Source organism: Symphalangus syndactylus, chromosome 11, assembly GCF_028878055.3.
Source record: "Symphalangus syndactylus isolate Jambi chromosome 11, NHGRI_mSymSyn1-v2.1_pri, whole genome shotgun sequence".
In the NCBI taxonomy this organism is placed as follows: domain Eukaryota; kingdom Metazoa; phylum Chordata; class Mammalia; order Primates; family Hylobatidae; genus Symphalangus; species Symphalangus syndactylus.
In genome coordinates, this window is record NC_072433.2 from 77,693,854 (window position 1) to 77,715,968 (window position 22,115).

Consider the following 22,115-nt stretch of genomic DNA (forward strand, 5'->3'; position numbering starts at 1 on the left):
CTGGAAAGATCTGTTGAATTTCTCATATAATAAGTGAGAAAGGGCCTACACCAAAATACACTACCGTGAAAAGTTAGTATGCTGTCTATAAATATAAAGAAAAAATATTAAAACTTTCCAGAGAAAGGAGAAACAAAAACATCATATATGAAGTAACAATTAAGGTCCACTTCCATTATGTATCTTTCCACCTAAACCTGCCACCTAAAACAATTATAAAAGCTGGGTGAAAACAGCTATTTTAAGGCATTGGAAATAACTAAGGCAGCCAGGACTTGGAGAGCCAGGATCACAGGGAAAAGGAAAATACATTGAAAATACATTGAGGAGAGCCCCATATTCACCAGTGCTTTTCTCCTCAAGGCATTTGCTGATTTTCACATCTTCTAACTGCCTACCAGAGGAAAAAAACCCTTTCTGAAAAAGATAAAATCATCCAGAGCTTCTATAATTTTTAACTTACAATGTCCAGCATTAAGTCAAAAATTATCAGACATGCCAGGATGACAAAAAATAACTAAAAACAAAAAAATAAAAAATATAATCCCACCCGCCATGGATAGATAGTCCAGATATTAGAGGTATCAATACACATTTTAAATAGCTATAATAATATATCCAAGGGAAAAAAATGACAAGATGAAGAATTTTATCAGAACTGAAATCTATATTTAAAAGACATCAAATGAAAATTCCAGAACTGAAAAATAAAGTAACTGAGATTAAAAAATCAATAGGTGGGTGTAACAATAGATTAGACTAGCAAGAGAGAAAGGATAATGAATTGGAAAACAGCTCTTTAGAAACAAATAATTCGAACTGAAACATAAGCAGAATAAAAGAACATAAAAGCCAGAAAAAAGCATGAGCATGAAATGGAGCATATTAGAAAGGTCCAACAGGAACTAAGTGGAAATCTCAGCATGACAGCTGTGTGGCAAGCATAAAGAGAAACCAATCTGGATTAGAGCAGGAGACAGAGGGCTCTAGAAGGGATTTCTACACTGTCAGAATTCCAGTTCTATTCAAGAATTGGGATGGATTAATGATACCTATGTAGAAAAGTAAAAAGCAAAAGAAGAGGAATTTTTTAATTTTAGAGAAAGCATACTATAACCAGAAATGAAATACAGTGTATGGTTCATTATTTATACATAATAGTTATATAGTCATAACAATGTAAATAAATATTGATTTAAATAAAAATAATTATATAATTTTTGGAAGCATGAGTAAGGGGCTAAATATCTATATGTTAAAGAGATAAGGATATAAGAGAACTTAACCATATCTTCTATAGCAGGACGTACAAGAAACAATATTTAAGACTGTCAAATGAAGAAATAGCAATATAAGCTTCTATTTAGGTGTATGAAAGCAAACATTAAAATAAGCAGCTACAAATAATTTTAAATAGTAGCCATTGGAGAAAATAAGAGAGAAATAAAACAAGAGCTAGCTTTTTATGAGTCTTGAAGCATTATTTGATTTGTTAAGCATGTGTAAGTATAAATTTTGTAAGAAAAATTTACCTTAAGAATAAAAAGTAAAGAAAGTCTCTAAGAAAATGACTGATACACAGTAGGTTTTCTACAAATGTATCTTATATAAATTATATGATTTCAAGGAATGTGGTGAAAGGTAGGTGATTGATATTTGTTGGCCCAGGAGCTTTCTGAAGGAAGAAAGCATTGCCTTGTACATTCCCTGAGTGTGTCTTCCGCCTCCATTTGCTGGAGTCTCTCTGACAATTATTCAGCAGAGCAGTGCCTCCATAGTACAGAGTGGGCAGCTGCATACATAAGGCTTGTGATGACTAATATTGAGTGTCAACTTGATTGGATTGAAGGATGCAAAGTATTGTTCCTGGGTGTGTCTGTAAGGGTGTTGCCAAAGGAGATTAACATTTGAGTCAGTGGACTGGGACAGACAGACCCACCCTCAACCTAGGGGGGCACTGTCTAATCAGCTGCCAGGGCAGTTAGAATAAAGCAGGCAGAAGAAAATGGAAGAGAAGACTTGCTGAGTCTCCCAGCCTTCATCTTTCTCCTGTGCTGGATGCTTCTTGCCTTCGAACATCAGACTCCAAGTTCTTCAGCTTTGGACCCTTGGACTTAATACCAGTGGTTTGCCAGGGGCTCTTGGGCTATTGGCCACAGACCAAAGGCTGCACTGTCGGCTTCCCTACTTTTGAGGTTTGGGATTTGGACTGATCCACCACTGGCTTCCTTGCTCCTCAACTTGCAGACAGCCTATCATAGGACTTCACCTTATGATCATGTGAATCAATTCTCTTTAATAAACTCCCTTTCATATATACATGTATCCTATTAGTTCTGTCCCTCTAGAAAACCCTAACTGATACAAGACTGTTTGACAACTCTAAAATATTACTTGCCTATAAGTAATATACCCCCGATGACCTGCCATAGGCCTTATGAGCTTCTTCCAAGCTCATACTCTGGCTACTGGTCAAATAATGAGGTCTGTTGGCTTTATTTAGCTGATAACTAAATCCTAGAGAAATCTCAATCCTTGGCTGATTATGCTGAGTGATCCAGGATTATGGGGGCAGGCAAGAAACCCTCCGCAGCAAAAAGCTGAAATCATTTATCAAAAAAAAAAAAAAAATTCTAGCTGAGCACAGTGGCTCACACCTATAATCCCAACATTTTGGGAGACCAAGGCAGAAGGATTACTTAAGCCCAGGGGTTTGAGACCAGCCTGGGCAACATGGTGAAATCCCATCCCTACAAAAAATAAACAAATTAGCCAGGCATGGTGGCATGCACCTGTAGTCCCAGCTACTCAAGGGACTGTGGTGGGAGAATCACTTGAGCTCAAGAGGTCAAGGCTGCAGTAAGCCATGTTCATACCACCGCACTCTAGCTTGGGCAACAGAGTAAGACTCTGTCTCAAGAAAAAAGATCCCATAACACTCATATTTCACCTCCAAGTAACAATTAAGTTTCCCTAGGTGATCATATATCTTAGTAATGACATTTGTAGTGTGATTATTTCTAGTTTTAAATAGCATAGCAAATCGAATATGTACCTGAAGGAACAAAGCTAGTATATAATAGTGGTTGGGTGTTTGTTCTTAGGATGGATGGATAGATGGGTGAATTTATATTAGAATGAATAATGATTCAGATGACAAAATATAACATACTATAGCAGATAACAACTTAATCATAAATATATAGGGTCTGAAAACATGATAGCGAGGTAATATTTCATGTACTTCTTCCTCCACAATTTTGGGTCTTGTTAGGTCCAAATAGATATTACCGTTGGAAGGGATATTAGGAAATCATTCAGTTCTCTTTAACAGATGAGGAAAGAAAACTGTTACTGAACCAAACTTGGATCCACTCATCTGGCACAATAAAGCCAAATACCAACACCAAGGTTTGCAGGAAGAGAAAGAAGGACATTTATTGCAGGGCACTAAGTAAGAAGAACAGGTAGCTAACACTTAAGAACCAACTTCCCCAATGGCTTACAAGCAAGTGTTTTTAAAGACAGGGGTACATTTCAGGAAAACAAGTAACAGGCAAATTCATAAATCAATATGTGGAGGTTATACATTGACTTGTTCTGCAAAGGGAGGATATCTTGAAGCAGGGGCTAACAGGTCCGAGGTGGATTTAGAGATTCTCTGATTTGCAACTGGCTGAGGGAACAAGCCTTTGTCTAAAACCTTGGGGTCAGCAGAAAGGTATGTTAAGGCTTGGTGTTAACATATATTTGTTAAGATAAGGAAACCTATTAATCATCAAGTGATGCTATGCCAGAGTCAAGTCATGAGAGCAAGTCACAACAGACTGGGTCAGTGTGACCAGTCTAGCAAGATTGGTCGCCTGCAGGTGTGACTCTCTCCAGGCCCCTTGGGAAGAAATTTAAAACAGCCTGAGTTCAGTCTTCAGTTTCTTTTTGCCTGAGGTCTACCTGACAGTGGTCAGCATTCTCCATCAATGGGGATCCTGGTTTCTGAAAAACAAATCAAGAAAGTATGTTAATATGTTATCTTTTAGTTTCTATAGGGAACCAAACACCTTATGACCCTGACTTGCTTGGATGACTATTGTTTAAGTTATTATTATCTTCTTACTTGTCAGATTATTCATTTACTCCCCAGGGCTAGCTAGATGCCTGGAATTTCCCTTGAAGGGACTCAGAATTTTTCCTTTATTTCTATGCTTGGGTGGTTGCAGCAGGCCCCTAAGATTGGTCCCTTTTCCATCTCCAAAGCTTTAAGAATTCAAGGTAGGGGCAAATTCTGGGAAGACAATGGTGGCAGTTGGGTAGTATTGAATTTTCCCAAAGTTCAACATACAAACAAAAGACAATTATAATAGTAAAGCAAAAACACCCACAAATCAATGTCTAAAACAAGATAGGCAAAAGAGGCATCCCATTGAGCCCCCAGATCCAGAGGCAGAGAAAATGTCAACAGTTACAAGGCATGTGTGGGGTCAGCATTTGTGTGAAAAGAGGTGGAGGAGTGCCTGACAGACCTGAGGACAGCAAAACCTTCAAAGCATCAGAAAGTGTCACCAGCTAAAACAAGGCTTCTTCCTAATAAAAATAAAAATGCTGTTTTAGAGGTATGTGTTGACTTAATTGACATCACAAAAGATTGATGAGATATTCTTATGCCTAATCTGAAGATTAGGCCACAGAAAATTTAAATATCATTAAGTAACCAGGTAATAACTGTCTATTAGTTGTCAGTATTTTAAAATGTGATGAGAAAATAAATAGAAACCCAAAAGACATTGCTTGTGTGTATGTAACATTATCTGTACCAATTTATCAATATTTTAACATAATCTTTCTTTTAAACAATTAGTTTCATATTTTTTCTTGGCAGTAAAGCAAATGATTCCAGAAAATCACTATATTTTAACTTTGAAATTGTTTGGAACTGTAAAACTGACCTTTCAAAATACTAATCTTTCGGCTAAGTGCTAAAGTATCCTTTTAGCATCAGGAACACTTTCTGTCATCTTGGGGATATTGAAACTGCTGTTTTCCCCTCAAAATGTATGAGAAGACCCTCTAGTATACATTGATATGGTGCCCCAAGGATATCTCTATTTATAATGTGAAGTATCTCAGGAACAAATCTGTTTTCAGGCTGTAGTGCTCCAAGGCAGAACAGTGTGGTCTGTCCCAGGTGAGTTTCTTAGGTGGCCCCCTAAAATGCAAATTGAGCTGCCCTCAAGGCACTCTATAAATTTATTATAAAAATCTAAAATAAAAAACACAAAATAACAAAAAAAGTTTGCCTTACTAAAATTAAAACTATTCCCCTCACTCAATGTAACTTTAAAATAGAGTAGAGCAACAGTTACCATAAGAAACAATGGAAAGCACTCCAGCACTCCACAAAACACCTTCTTATATACAACTGACTAAATTCAACGTTCTGATTCAAGGAGATGACATGGTTACAGTGCCTTATGTGCTTTACAATGATTACATTGCTTTGTGCTTGGACAATATGCATTAAAAATTTTTATAGTTAATTGTGTCCAAACTTGTTTTAATAACCTTCTTATCAATTACTTTCCTGTCTCCAGACACATTGCTTGGCAATAATGCTGAGTAAATAGTTAAATAAAAACCTTAAACTACCTTTTAAATTCTAGTTATTTAACACGTCAGTTCTGATCATGATAGAGTAACAGGGAGACATCCTCCTTAAACAATGAGAAACTTTATAAAAATATTGGAAAGAATCATTTGCCCTAGCTTACTACCTGAAGATAGTTTCCCATCCTTAGCAAAAGGAAGCCCTGTGGTCTCATGAGTAGAAGAGACAGAGGTTGAAATTTAGGGAGGCTGAGACAGCTAGAATTTGTGATCAAAATACCAGAGAGGAGAGAGATACAAAGAAATTTCCAGAGATCTGTGGAGGATTCTCCTCAAATCTTTGGCTGACTGCTGATCTATACATGCAAGAGAAGAAAGTAACTCTGGCCACATAAGGAAGCCGCAGAAACCATTAGGCCAATCAATTCCCACAGTTCCTACAGGGCTGGAAGTAGTCCGTGTTCCTACCAGCCAGAGTGGAAAGACCACATAATTCACAAAGCATTAGGAAGGGTCTTCATGGGCTTGCTGCTTAGTAGTGAGGCCAAATTAGCCCTAGACTAAATCCTGCTCTGGATCTACCTAGCAACGTTTTAAAGCAAGCTTTGAAAGAATCTAACTGATTCCTAAGAACTTAACTGCATTCCAGGACAATATTCAACAGTATTTAAAGGAATACCAAGACTTCTGGCACCCAAAACCAAAAACACAACGTCCAGTATCCAATTATTAATTAGCAGACACAAGAAGCTGCATGCACAACAGAGATGATGGAATTAGTGACCATGAATGTAAAGAGGGGACAAATGGAAGAAATTTTTTTAAATGAAACTTTTTTGACATGAAAAATTTAGTAGCTGAGATTTAAAATATGCCTGATATGTCTTAGCAGCAGATTGAGAACCGCAGAGGAAAAAAAGAAAAATCAATGAATTTGAAGAAACAATAAAAACTATCCAAAGCAAGCACAGAGGCAAAAATAGAGACAGAAAAAAAGTATCGGTGACCTCTGGGACACTGTCAAGTTGTCTAATACATGAAGGAAAACTGAGAGAAGGGAGGAGAGAAAAAATGTTTGAAGATTGATGGCTAAAAATTTTCCAAATTCAATAAATTCTTGTTACTTTTTAACTTTATAGTATCTCGGAGGACAGTCCACTTTCCAATGATTGAGAAGCCTAAGACTTGGTTTGGGCAGGGAAAAAACCAAAAATTCAAAGCTGTTACTGAGAAATTCCATGTGACATCTTAACTATTTTACTAAAAAAAGAGAAAGAAAAAGAAAAGAAATAACAGCCCTAAGAAGTGAATTAAGGCTGAAATGTCATGTGGTATTTTAACCTTAATTCTGAATTTCCTTGTTCTAATCAATCTAAATCAGGCCCTAATGATATTTAAATGTAGCTACTTACAATTCCCATAATAGGCAAACAAAAGGGAGGTTAAAATAATTCTATTATTTCACAATGATGAAACAGACTGAATATTTCAATTATTCTACTTATTATAGTACACATAGAACAATGTTCTGTAATCTGCTTCGATATATATAGGCTCTTTAACCACACCACAGTGGGACTAATACAGTCACTTTGGTTGAGCTGCACTCGCTGATTCAATGTTGAAATAAAGTACTTCACAGATTAGCTTAGTCTGCAGCACTTAAAGGTCAGGATTTATTGTAATGTAAATCACAAAGCAATTTTATCTTGACAGAGATTACATACTGTTACAATATTTCTCGCTGAATCTAGTGATGCGTTTGCTTTTTCTTTGCAACTGCTGTGCAAATTGGACCGTAGCCCAGAAAAGAAAAAGAGATGGCAGGCTGCTTTGGCTTTTTAGAAACAACTTAATTCTCTTCATTTTTCAAAGTTCCATAAGAAAAAATAACTCTGAAAATACACATAAAATCATACATAAATACTTGTAAACCTTTATAAACTCTGAGCTCCAGTGCACACGGATATCTGTAAATGACCATCCCTCAAATATTTTGATGTGTTTTAGGAAAGGATATAATTGCTAATGACTCACTTCTGATCATTCATACCAAGTAGCTTGATACATTATTTAAATTACCTCCCCTTTTTAGCAAACAAAAACAATAAGAAGTGCTCATGTTTTTATTGACAGATACCACAAACAAAAATAAAATTGAGTGTAAACAAAGCAAGGTGATGATTAGAATGTCCACTGCTGTCATTGTCTCTATAACCAAATATGGAGAGGTGGAATAGCAAAACCTTCCCGATTTTTCTGTTTCTTCAGAGATTGCACTTAAAGTAGAAGGGATTAGGGTTAGAAATTGAGAAGAACTTTTTGATTACCACAGAATTAAATGAACTACTCAAAGAGTTTGAGAAGTCTTTATTTCTGAAATTCTCAAGACAAGGGCAGCTCATTCTCTGTTCTGGTCGTGTCTCTCAAAGAATCATGCATGCATAAAATGTCCCCACAAAGAATCAACTGGCATATGTACACAATTCTGCCCATTTTTGTCAATTCTTCATATATAGTTTACATTAATAATATACAGAAATGATGGTGAGTCCCAGGACCTACCAGGAAATGTATCCGAGGCTAATCTCAAACTGCAATTATTTCATTTCTATTTCTCTAATTTGGTCCAACCCTGGCAAAGTACTTTTCCTTGAATGAAAGTCATAGGTTATTGTGTGGTTTATTCAAATATTAAGTAGCATGTTCTTTCATTCTGGCTGTGTCTTATAAAGCAGGGCTTCCCACATAACAGTCATTCCAGGTCAACCTTTATACAGCTATAATCCATTTATAGTGTGATTTGCTCAATTTTTTTGTTTGTTTTTTGTTTTGCTTTGTTTTTGCTTTGAAAGAGACAAGGTTACCCAGAAAGGAGTGTATTGGCAGAATTATAGCTGACTGCAGCCTCTGATTCCTGGGTTCAGGTAGTCCTCCTGCCTTAGCCTCCCAAGTAAGTGGGACTATAGGTGTGCACCACCACACCTGGGTTTTGTTGTTGTTTTGCTTGTTTGTTTTTATTTATTTATTTTTTTTGGGAAGGCAGGGCCTTGCTGTGTTGCCTAGGCTAGTCTCAAACTCCTGGGCTAAAGCGATCATCCCGCCTCGGCCTCCAGGATTACAGGGGTGAGTCACTGTGCCTGGCCTGCTTAATTGTTTTCTTTAAATCAATTCAAAATTTTACCTAGGTGAATTTATTTTAAAACAAAAATTTTCACTTTCAAAATTATAGACTTGACATGATAGATTAAAAAAATTAATGTTTGCTGTCTACCACTTTAAGTGGTTTCATGTACCACCAGTTGTCCACATTATCACATTTTGGGAAATGCAAGCTATATACCGTTTTGAAAATAGGAAGTATGTATTACAGATTCCAGTGGTATGTGGAAAATAAATGATATTCATAGAATGAAAGCTTCTTAATAAATTGAATTTACTCTTACAATGCAAACATCCCTATCCACAATACCATGTACAATTAGGCACATGCACTTCCCATCCAAAGGTTTCCTGTATATGTCGGATGAGCATACATCCTGGTTTACCTAGGAATTGGTATTTATGGGAGGTTTAATGACAGTGTTCCTACAGCTATTACAGGACACAACTAGGACTCACATTCAGGTCTCTGCTCCACATCAAGTGATCTTTTCTAGGGAATTGGGAGAAGTAAGGGTATTGGAAGGAAAAAGATGGGTTTGGGAGGGAGAATTATTCTGAGAATGAGCCCATTCCCTTTCACTATGTAGATCTGGAGAGATTAAGGCAGGCAACGGCATATTTGCAATGTTCCACATTCCCATTTTATAAGAACCCCTTTTCCATTAAAACTATGTTATAAATACTGATTAGATTTCTGGGATTACAATCAACAGACCTTGTGTTTTAAATGGACTCTTTCATTCTGTCCTAAAAATCTAACCAGACTCTTAATTACTAATTAAGTTTTGTAACTCAGTTTTCACTATTGATGCCGAAAATAAAAGAATGAGGTGGAGGAATAGGAGGCACCCCCGTTTGGCCTTGGAGACATGAAGAGAAGGGGAGGACACATAACAAAATAGACAGCCTGCCTTTTCTGCACTACCCTCCTTTCCTTTTGCGCCACTGTGAGTGTTATGCCAAGCACGTCTATCCTCCCAGCTCTCATGGGGGAGGGCCAAAAGCTTTACATTACACCACTGGTTTACACCCTGAGAAACGTCTCGTGAGCTGCAAAATACACTTTGAAGCAACTTTCTAAAAGGCACATCTATATTTACCAATGTGTTCCACATGATTAAACTGTGAAATTTGTCTCCAGTTTGGCAATACCTTAGAGAGATGTTGTGAGGTTTCGAAAGAAAATGCCTGTGAAGTGCTGTAAGTTCCATAGGAGGAAAGCACTCTACATCAAAGGTGCTGTTACACTCCTTGATGCTATATTGGTGCAACAGCAAGTAAAATAGCGTAAGCCATGATGTCACAATGTTGTCATGCAACATCATCCACAGTGAGAGCAAGAAAAACCTGTTTTTAAAATGCCTCTTTCCCCCCTCCTCTTCAGCTTGTTAAAGCATATGGTATCCAAAACTAGTTCACAGTGAACTTCATTTCTGCCACTGCTGTAAATGAAGTTTCTTCTCAGGCAGATGTCAGTGCTAAAAGTTTGGTGCTCATAAATACCAAATTTACATAAAATCTATATAGCTTTTTTCAAAAGTCTTTCTTGGTTGATGTAGGCTGATTGGCTGGGATACACAGTTCACTTACTTATTCCTGTAACCATAATACATTTCTAGATTCACTAATTGGAAAAACAATGATTTCGACTGAACCACAGAAATGACATTCCTCTAGGCCTCTCTGGTTGTAAATGCCATGTGTCATATTGAAAGAAAGAGACAAATTTAGAAAGTTAACTGAGATATTCTTGGACTGTTAATTTAGGCCTATGGTTTCAAACTATAGGTTATCATTTATGCAAAATGCATCGTTTGTTGGTGGAATAAGGAATGAATCTTATAGGTATTTTACTCCCTGCAAACACCATCAAACTAACCTGTTGATAAAGCAAATCTGAGTCACTGTGCTTGCCACAGTAACAGAGGCCACCACCTTGACAAGAACCTTTATGGTATCTCAGAAGAGGAAAGAGCAAACATAGGGTATTTATGAGATTTGGGGCATCTGGTTTAAGGTGGGTGTCTTGCTGTGGGATGTGGTGGCTTGATTATGATGGGTCAAGTTTGTGATGTTTTAGTATTAGTAGACATAGAGAGAGGAGGGTTTTGAAAAAAGGGTTTTAATGCAGCCCTTGATTAGTAAACAGCTGTTTAATGCTGCTTTAATTTTAGTAGTTTAATATATGTTTAAATGGACTTCCAGGAACTTTTTGAAATGAATGATAAAGTTATCAGCAACTTTATCTCCCTGGGCAAAACTTTTCTGAAATAATAAAATCAAGCTTATAAAGATAGTGAAACAATAATACCACATTAATGAAGCAACATAATAGTAAAATCAAGTTAATGTAAATTTTAAGCTGTGTAAGTATAGACAGCTTTGGATCTCAACACATATACTACCAGTGTTCTTCAAATTCGACTGAAAAATCTCAGCTACAGAAAGCAGCTCCTTTTCTCTGAAAAAGATTCATTTTCGGCCACTGAAGCAGACAGTCTACCTCTAAGATATCCCGCCTTCTTTTTTTATTGTGATTGCTGACTACCTTTCTTAAGATCACTGTCAATTATTGGCCTAAGCATCATTCCACTTTTCTACTTGATTTAGCATATTTCTGTGTATACAATGTAGTTTAATGCTTTGAGGACAAACCTTGAGTTCCTTGGAAACACTGAATTGTCAGTCTCACAATAACAATTTTAATCATAACACTACTCAGCTTAAAACTTTTTAGTAAGCCTTTTTGACTTCTGGATGAAGTTTAAGTTTCTATACATGCTTCTTGGGTCATATTTCCTTCTGCTTCTCTCTCACTTCACCACATCTATGAGTGCATACATGAATGTTATACACCAATTACACTAAACTCTTACTAAACTCTTGACAGTTCCAGAATGTATTTGTCTCTCTCTTCCTTCACTTGAGGGTCTTGTACATGCAGAGTTGTGTGTATCTGGAAAGCTCACCAATTACTCCTTTCTTCTTTTTTCCACTGGTTAATTCTATTAAAAATCCTCTCAGAAAAAAAAAAAAAATTGCTTCCCCCAGGACGCCCCTTGCAAATAGGAGGAAACACTTCCCTTTTGTGCTTCCTTAATACTTTATACTTATTTCCATCAGCCTACTCCCTCTCAAATAATAAGGTACTTTTTACATTGTGTTATAATTCTCCAGTTATTTGCTTCCTTATCCTATCTGTTAGTAAGCTTCTTGAAGGCAAGCATATTGTATGGGAAATAGAGAGCCCTCGAATATATATTTTGAATAGTCAGTGAGTAAATTAATAGATAAAACCTTAAGATTGTGATAAAAAATAATAAAACTTGACAGAATCTCAAAGAAATTATCTGACGGATCCTAAAAAGTAAAGAATTCTCAAAGTATTTGTCTAAAAACAATAAAATTTAGAAGAATTAAACTTAAAATCTGCACAAATAATATTAGTAATATTTTAAAAGTGTGAGAATGCATTCTGCTGGTGAAGCTGTGGGGAGGTAGGCACTTTCAGACACTACTGATACAACCCTTTTGGAGAAATATTTGACAATACCTAACAAAACTAGATATGCACTTACCTACATGCACTTACCTTTTAAGCCAACAATTCAACTTTTAGGAAGTTACCCTTAAGATACACTTGCCACAAAAGAGAAACATATATGCAAAAGATTATTCATTGCAAAATTATTTATGATTTCAAAATATTGAAAGCACAGTAACCAAATCAGCGTGGTACTGGTAAAGAAACAGACACATAGACTGATGGAACAGATTAGAGAACCTAGAATTAAAGCCACACACCTACAACCATCTGATCTTCAACAAAGTCAACAATAACAAGCAACGGGGAAAGGATTCCCTATTCAATAAAATAATGATTGGATAACTGGCTAGCCATATGCAAAAGATTGAAACTGGAACCCTACCTTTCACCATATACAAAAATCAACTCAAGATGGATTCAAGACTTAAATGTAAGACCTAAAACTATAAAAACTCTAGAAGAAAACCTAGAAAATACCATTCTGGTCATTGGCTGTGGCAAATAATTTATGACTAAGCCCCAAAACCAATTGCAACAAAACCAAAAATTGACAAAAAGGGTCCTAATTAAACTAAAGAGCTTCTGCACAGCAAAAGAAGCTAGCAACAGAGTAAACAGACAACCTAAAGAATGGGAAAAAATATTTGCAAACTGTACATCCAACAAAGGTCCAATATCCAAAATCTATAAGGAATTTAAACAATTCAACAAGCAAAGAACAAACAACCTCATTAAAAAATGGGCAAAGGACCAGAACAGACGCATCTCAAAGAAGACATACTGAGAACCCAAAAGCAAATGCAACAAAAACAAAAATAAATAAATGGAACCTAATTAAACGAAAAAGCTTCTTCACAGCAAAAAAATCAGCAGAGTGAACAGCCAACCCACAGAATGGAAGGAAATATTTGCAAACTATGTATTCAACAATGGACTCATATCCAGGACCTGCAAGGAACTCAAACACATCAGCAAGAAAAAAAAATCTCATCAAAAAATTGGAAAATGGCATGAATATACGTTTCTCAAAATAAGATATACAAATGGCCAAGGAGCATGAAAAGATGCTCAACATCACTAATCATCAGGGAAATGCAAATTAAAGCCACAATGAGATACCACCTTATTCCTGCAAGAGTAGCCATAATTAAAAAGTCAAAAAACAATAGATGTTGGCATGGATGTGGTGAAAAGGAAACACTTTTACACTGCTGGTGGGAATGTAAACTAGTACAACCTCTATGGAAAACAGTATGGAGATTTCTTAAAGAACTAAAAGTAGATTTATCATTTGATCCAACAATCTCACTACTGGGTATCTACTCAAAGGGAAAGAAGTCATTATATGAAAAAGACACATGCACATGCATGTTTATAGAAGCACAATTCACAATTGCAAATATATAGAACCAGACTAAGTGCCCATCGACCAATGATAGATAAAGAAAATGTGGCGGGCATATATATATGGAGTATGACTCAGCCACAAAAAGGAGCAAAATAATGTCTTTTGCAGAAACTTGGATGGAGCGGGAGGCCATTCTAAGTGAACTAACTGAAGAATTGAAAACCAAAAACCATATGTTCTCACTTATAAGTGGGAGCTAAGCTATGAGAATGCAAAGACATACAGAGTGATATAATGGACTTTGAAGACTCAGGGAGGAGTGAGTGGGAAGGGTGAGGGATAAAGACTACATATGGGGTACAGTGTATACTGCTCAGGTGATGGGTGCACTGGAATCTCATAATTCACCACTATACAATTTATCCATGTAACCAAAAACCATCTGTACTCCAAAAACTAATTATTAAAATTCTTTTAAAAGACATAAATGTGGCCAACAAATATATGAAAAAATGCTCAACATCACAATTCATTAGAGAAATGCAAATCAAAACCACAATGAGATACCATCTCACGCCAGTCAGAATGGTTATTACTAAAAAGTCAGCCAGGTGCAGTGGCTCATATCTGTAATTCCAGCACTTTTGGAGACAGAGGCAGGTGGGTCGCTTGAGCAAAGGAGCTAGAGAACAACCTGTGCAACGTGGGAAGACTCTGACTCTACAGAAAAATACAAAAATTAGCTCGGCATGGTGGGTCAGGCCTGTAGTTCCAGCTACTCAGGAGACTGAGATGAGAGGATCATTTGAGCCTATGAGGTGAAGGCTGCAGTGGGTCATGATCACACCACTGCTCTCCAGCCTGGACAAAAGAGTGAGATCCTGTCTAAAAAATAAAAGAAAAAAAAGTAAAAAAACAAAAACAAAGCAAAATAAAAAAAAGTGTTGGCGAGGTTCTGGAGAAAAGGGAACACATACACTGCTGATGGGAATGTAAATTAATTCAGCTACTGTGAAAAGCAGTTTGGAGATTTCTCAAGGAACTTAAAACAGAACTACCATTTAACCAAGCATTCCCACTACTGGGTATATACCCAAAGAAAAATAAATCATTCTACCAAAAAGACACATACACTTTCATGTTCATCACAGCTGTGTTCATAAGAGCAAAGACATGGAATCAACCTAGATGCTCATCAGCAGTGTACTGGATAAAGAAAACGTGGTACATATATACCATGAAATACTATGCAGCCTTAAAAAAGAACAAAATCATGTCCTTTGCAGCAACATGGATGCAGCTGACAGCCATTATTCTAAGTGAACATGTCCTTCTTCTCATGGTGGCAGGAGGGAGAAGAATGAGAGTTGAACAAAGAGTCCTTATAAAACCGTCAGATCTCATGAGAACTTACTCACTATCACAAGAATAGCCTGGGGTAAACTGCCCCCATGATTCAATTACAACCCACTGGGTGTCTCCCATGACATGTTAGGACTATGGAAACTACAATTCAAGATGAGATTTGGGTGGGGACGCAGCCAAACCATATCAGTAGGATTCAGAATTAGATCCTGGACTAGAAAAAGAACATTAATGGGATAATCTGAGAGATTTTAATAAGGCCTGTAAATTAATTACTAGTATTTTGTTAATGTTAATTTTCTGATTTTGATTATTATACTATGATATTATGTAAGATTTCAGGAGTTTAGGAAGTGAGTATGAGTGAAAATGATTTGTGTGTACTCTTCAAACTTTTTATTAAAATTTAAAATTTAAATATGTACAAACCAGTTTGATACCCTAGTAAAAAAAATCTATTTTAATGAGACTACTCAATATATCTGGAATATTCTATAAACCTTAGCCTTTCATGATTTGTTTTTCAATTGCTAAGGCAAAATTTCTAAATCCCAAGGAAAATAGTTTTCCTTTCTATGATTTTCTAATATAATACCGACAATAATTACACTCTACATTTTGTAGTGCTTTAAAATTTCTAAATAATAATTACTTGTATATGAGATTATTGTGTTGCTTCCATAGATAATGTTTGGACTACCTAAGATATTGTATATGATATTTTATGTTAACCAAAATATCTTGTACACATTAAGTGCTTAATTAATTACTATTATTATTATGATTAATATTATCCTCTTCGCCTTTTGTTGTAAATCACAACTTTATAAGGTTTGTAGTACACCTATTATTTTATCCTTGGAGATTAGAAAAAAGAGTCAGGTAGGTTATAACAGGGGATCCAGCTTTGAAGCCAGATATTCTGATTTAGACTGGATGTCTGATCTCCCCATGACATCTGCAAGGCAATGACCAAGCCTTATATTTCACTTCTATAAATCTTCCTCAGAGTCTAACACATAGCCAAGGCTCAACCAAGACTGCCTTTTGAAGAGACACAATTTAAATGTGGATTAACTTCTTAGAAAGAAAAAAATATTAAACCAAGAATAGAATAGAGTTTCCCTGATTTCAATGGTTACACACCCCTTATATGTGTGACCAGCATCAGAGTAATTTAAAAGAAAAATGTTGTTGTAAAATATTATTACTAGGTTATAAAGGAGTAGGATATATTAATCAATTAACCAAAAAGTTTATTTTCTCTAAGTAGTAGCTTGTGACATAGGGTGGGAATAGCAAGTTTGAGTGAGAAAGCATAGCAAGGGTGTATAAATCAAAATGTCTTGGAGATAATTTTCAGATCATTTTCTTTTTTTTTTTTTTTTTTGAGAAGGAATCTCACTCTGACGCCCAGGCTGGAGTGCAGTGGCGCAATCTCAGCTCACTGCAAGATCCGCCTCCCAGGTTCACAGCATTCTCCCGCCTTAGCCTCCCGAGTAGCTGGGACCACAGGTGCCCGCCACCATGCCCGGCAAATTTTTTTGTTTGTTCGTTTGTTTGTTTTTTTGTATTTTTAGTAGAGACGGGGTTTCACTATTCACAGGATGGTCTCGATCTCCTGACCTTGTGATCTGCCTGCCTCGGCCTCCCAAAGTGCTGGGATTACAGGCTGAGTCACCGTGCCTGGCCAATTTTCAGATCATTTTCAAATGCATTCTCCTAGGACCTGCCACAATCTGTAAGGGGCTGGACTCTACCTTGTAAGGATGTCTACTTTAAAAAATCTCCAGTTTATTCTATGAGATTATTTTCTTTCGTTTGTTTTTGTATTCCCTTTTCTTTCACTGTTTCTTTTATTTAATTTAAAATAATTATACAAAATCTGCATCTATTTTAACATGTCAAACAAGAAAGTACCTTTTCTTAAGTTGATAATCCCCTTTCTCTCTCATCCTCCCACAAATCCCAACCCCTTGTTTGAAGTAATGTTAATATTTTAGACTTCTCTCATATTTCTTTGATCTTATATAGGTAATGTTGACATATAGTTCATACAAGCACACATATACAAATCTCACAAAACCTAAGTGAAGAAAACAAGATGAGAAATATGCAAAATAAAATAAATTACTAGTGGCAAGGTAGAACACAAAAAATTAACAGGCATATTCAAATTAAGTGACTAAAAAATTAATTAATTTAACTTTTACTTGGCTTTTGATTTTACTTTGCCTGGGTAAGCATATTCAGCTTCCTCACCCTTTTCTGAAGGGTGTTTAGTATCAAAGCATACACATTATTTTATATTATGTGCTCTAATACCGTAAGTGGAATAAAAGGAATTATTTCATCTGCTTCATTATTTAAGTCCTTTTTCTCTTTACCTAGTATGACCATTACAAATAAAGATTAAATACTGCATACTTCAATGTTATTCTCAGGAATAATTTCCAACATTAAGAAGGAAGGTACAGTTTTCTGTTTTATGACCTTGTAATAGAGATTGGTAAATAACTAGAGACAGCATTCCTTTGCCCTCCACGGGTTGCCCTGGAAACAGGAGGGAGGAATATGTAATTCTGGGCTCCAGTATCAGCTTCAGATGAATTCCTTTATTTCACACAAAGGTTGACCATTCTTTAGAGAGTCGCATTAGCAGATATTCCTGCTAATGGTGGTGTGACAATTACTCAGGTGCTACCTGGAGCAGCTCTTCTAAAGTTGCTTTGCATATTATTTAAATCCCCTGTTTTTATTTAACTTTCCATTTATTTATCATCTCCCCAGCCAGTGAATCAAAGTTACCTGAGGAAAAAGATCATATCTTATTACTCTCTTCTTTGCACCTTTGGAAGCATGTGCCACAGCACTTGCTTACAGAAGGAGATATGGTTTGAGTAAGAAGTACTCTTTACCTTGCAAATTTAATACATGTTCCCTTACAAAGGAAGATAAATCAATATTACATGCTAAAAATAGAAAGGACAACCAATTAATCAGAAAAACACCTCTTTGATTCAAACTGCCTATTAAAAAAATGTAAACGCAAATGGGAATTTGAAAATGATAAATACCTTTAGTCAAATTAATCTACACAAACTGAAATTAGTTGAAAATGTTATAAGAAAAAAAGTAAACAGGACTGTAAGCATTTATTTGTTTCATCCTTACAATTACCTTATAATATAGGCATTATTATCCCCATTTAAGAAATGAGAAAATGGTGAGGTTCAGAGAACTTACTAAATTGGCTGAGACATTTAGCTAATAAGTGGCAGAAATGGAATTCGCATTCGGGTTGATCTCAAAGCTAGTGATCTTTCTACTATACCACAAAAAGAAACACCCCTAATAAAATCTGAAAATAATAAAATCAAAGTATTTGAATGAAGTTTTAATTATATTAGAACTAAAACCCACATGAAGGCACACTCGCATAAAAAAAAAACCATAGATAGGCAAAACCAACACGAATTGCACTGTACTAAAAGTAAGGATGCCTGAGTTCTAGACTATATTGTTCACTCTATACTGTTTCACTCTTAGCATAATGCCTGGCTCATAAAAAAACAGTCATTAAATATTCATTCTCACTCACTGTATGACTAAAATGTACAAATAGAATCTTTAAAATAGAACCAATCAACCAAACATATTACAATAAAGCTTTAATTAATCAAAACAATTAGAAGATTATTTGTTTTAATATAATTTTTGGTTAACTAGTCATGAATGAGTAAGTCCTTTTTGTAGATTCAAGGTTGCCACTGGAAATCTTTCAAACTCTGTTTTACTATATAGAGCAAACTTTATTGTATACAGGAATCAATTAATGCACTTGCTACAAGACAAACTCTTAGACTCCACTTCAAGAAATTTCACTCAAATCTAGTATGTATGCCTAGGGTAGAACTCTGGAGTGATTCCAATTCAGGAGAGCCAAAGATGAAGACAAAGCTTTGAGAAGCATTAAGTAAAGAACTTACTATACTGTATTCCAACTATCTGAAGCATATACATTCTACTGTGTCAGCCTCCTTCTCTTAGAATGAATATTCCATCTCATTCAGAGATGGGTCATATCAGCCATATGTTGTTCTGTGACATGGTCACATGAGCCACTATTAATTGGATCAGGTAATTGTGCCCAAGCTTCTCTTTTCAGGAAATCAGATTCTCTTTTCAGGAAAGTGTTTTTAGAATTAAGTAATTCTAGTTTCTCTCTTATGGTGGTAAAAACTGAGGACATGAATGCAAATGCTTATAGATGTGACTATGGGATACTGTGGATGTTCTCTTCAACTTTTTCAGTAAAGTAGGATGAAAAGTCTTTAGCTGAGAAAAAAATGGAAAGTGTTAGAAGTATGATATGAGAAGAAGTGTGAAATAATCATTCATTTGTTCTCCCACTTCCTGGACTAAGGATATATAGCATGGTTACTAGGCAGCATTAGGGTTGCACTTGAGGTTTGTGATCATGAGTTAAAATGAAACCCATTAGTAAGACTGTGTGTTTTTTACTAACCACATTCAGCTTCAAGCGTGCAGGCATGGAACAAGTGGAAGGCTGGATTTAACTAGGAATGTGGCTTTGGCTTAGCAATGACAATGAATCAAGAAAGCCAAAATGGTATCAAGGGTATGTGCAAGGGAGAATTATAATTGATTTAAGCTAAGTAAGGAAGGGAGAGAGGATATGAAGATGTTGAGAAGTGAAATGGTGAAAGATCAATGGATTAAAGTTCCTAATGGGGTTAAAGAATTATAATTATTGGAGTCCAGGTACCAGAGGGAGAAAGATGGAAATATAGCATGTGGTGATCAGAGAGTGGGATGCATGAAATTGAAATTATGAGGCAGTTATAGTAATTAGTCAGGATCTAAGTTACGACTATAGGAATCAATGATTAAGGTAAGTTGGAAGGCAAAATCACTGAAGGAGACAAATTCAAAGAACTGAAATATCAAAATGTTGGAAAAGTGTGATTGACATTACCAAGAATTAAGATCAGAAATAGCATTGATGAACGGGGAAAGGTGATGTGAATTATATGTAATAAAGAACTTGGCTGGATTTTGTCCCGTTTCTAGAAGGTAGTCCTTTAAATTTCCCAAGTGATAAGAGTGTCTTTGTTATTCACGATGGGCTCTGATAGTTTATGCTAATGAGGTGACTTTGGTGGGCTTCTAGATAGTTTGTGCCAGTGAAATGACTCAGGATACAGCTGGCTACTCCAGAAAGATGAACCATGTGATTAGAGGGTTGGGGATTTGAGCCATGTGATATCACCTTGATGAGGGAGAGGATGAGCCCTGGAGACTGAGTTCAATGTTGGCCAGTGATTCAATCAGTCATGCCTACATAATATAAACTCAATAAACACTCTGAACAATGAAGCTTTGGCAAGCTTCCCTGGATGGTAACAGTCTGTGTATTGCTACACATCAATAGCAGGAGGGTGCCAGGAGGGTGATGTATTCTGACTCCATGAGGAGAAGACACCAGAAGATTTATGTCTGGGAGCCTCTTAGACCTATACATTGCTTCTTTTGGCTAATTCTGATTTGTATCCTTTTGCTACAATAAAACTATAAACATAAGGAAAAAAACAAAACTGAGGCCATATAAATTCTGGAACTTTGGAATAACTATTAATATATTGTATTAATCCATTTTCACACTGCTAATAAAGACATACCCTAGACTGGGCAATTTACAAAAGAAAGAGGTTTGATGGATTTACAGTTCCATGTGGCTGGAGGGGCCTCACAATCATGGGAGAAGGTGAAAGGCATATCTTACATGGCAGCAGAGAAGAGAGAGAGCTTGTGCAGGGAAACCCCCATTTTTAAAACCATCAGAGCTTATGAGACTCACTCACTCTCATGAAGAGCACAGGAAAGACCCACCCCATAATTCAATCACCTCCCACTAGGTTTCTCCCAAGACACATGGGAATTGTGGGAGTTACAATTCAAGATGAGATTTGGGTGGGGACACAGTCAAATCATATTATACATGGGAAAAAAATCAATCTGCAGAGAAAAAAAGTAAATCAGACATACCAAGGAAAGTGTGTCCAGTCTTAGAAAGTTGCTTCATAATTATCCTTTTTATAAGAGCATGACATTCCTTAGTGATAGATGCTTTACAAACTAATAAAGAATAGTCTTTGCAGTTTGTGACAATTTACCTGAAATACAATAGGATAGTAGGTAAACCATGAGTCACAGAATCATACTTGGAAACTTCTAATTTAACATAAATGAATTAATTCATTCAATAAAAATAAGTAAAGAAGTAATACACTAAGCATTCTCCATTCTCCAAGGTCAATGTTTCAAAGATCCTCAATGACCCTGTTTGTAGATGGCTTTTGTGACTGTGGCACCAAAGCATTCAGACTGTTCTCCACATCTCTATTGGTAGCTCTGAGTATAGAAGTTGCTGAAACAACTTCTATTGTCTTGTGAACTGCATGTGACAATAAGGCCCACAGAGAATGCTAATGTTAAAACTTAGACACTTGCTGCTGTAGAAGGGGTGGATATTGAAAGTATAAACCATTTGATGTCTGAGATTTTAAAGATTAGCATCTCTTCTTAACTCACCACTGTATGATAACCATTTGCATTAAAAAATAAATCAAACTATTCACCTGAAAGACCAACTATTCAGTGAATGATTTGTGAATGCAAGTCTGCAGTTATGATATCTAAAAATCATAATTTTTGCTTTTTTAACTTTTTGCTTTTTAATTTTTTGCTTTTTTTGATCCAACAAAATTAGACTACAATGTGATGATAAACAACCTCTAAAACATAGCACTTTAACACAACCAATTTAATTATCTCCATGCTAAATATTAAAGGTGAATTACAGGAGATTTCAATCCTAAGTCACTAAGAAATCAAGGCTATGAAAGCTCCATTTTAACACATAGATTCATGATGATCACAGCAAGGGAACTTAATAGACTACACACAGACTCTTCACACTCACTCCCACCTTTGGTTGACACACAGCACTTCTGCTCACATTTTATTAGCCAAAACATGTGACATAGTCCACCTAACTTCAGAGGA

At 36.0% G+C, this 22,115-nt stretch overlaps 1 long non-coding RNA gene across 1 annotated transcript; it reads right to left on the minus strand.

Moving 5' to 3' along the window:
- Positions 1-3,422: 3,422 nt before the first annotated feature.
- On the minus strand, positions 3,423-22,115 carry LOC134731795 (uncharacterized). The gene is made up of 3 exons (XR_010114383.1): positions 22,039-22,115; positions 21,096-21,223; positions 3,423-3,993 (listed from the first exon to the last, which is right to left on the minus strand). It is a non-coding gene; the product is annotated as an uncharacterized lncRNA (long non-coding RNA).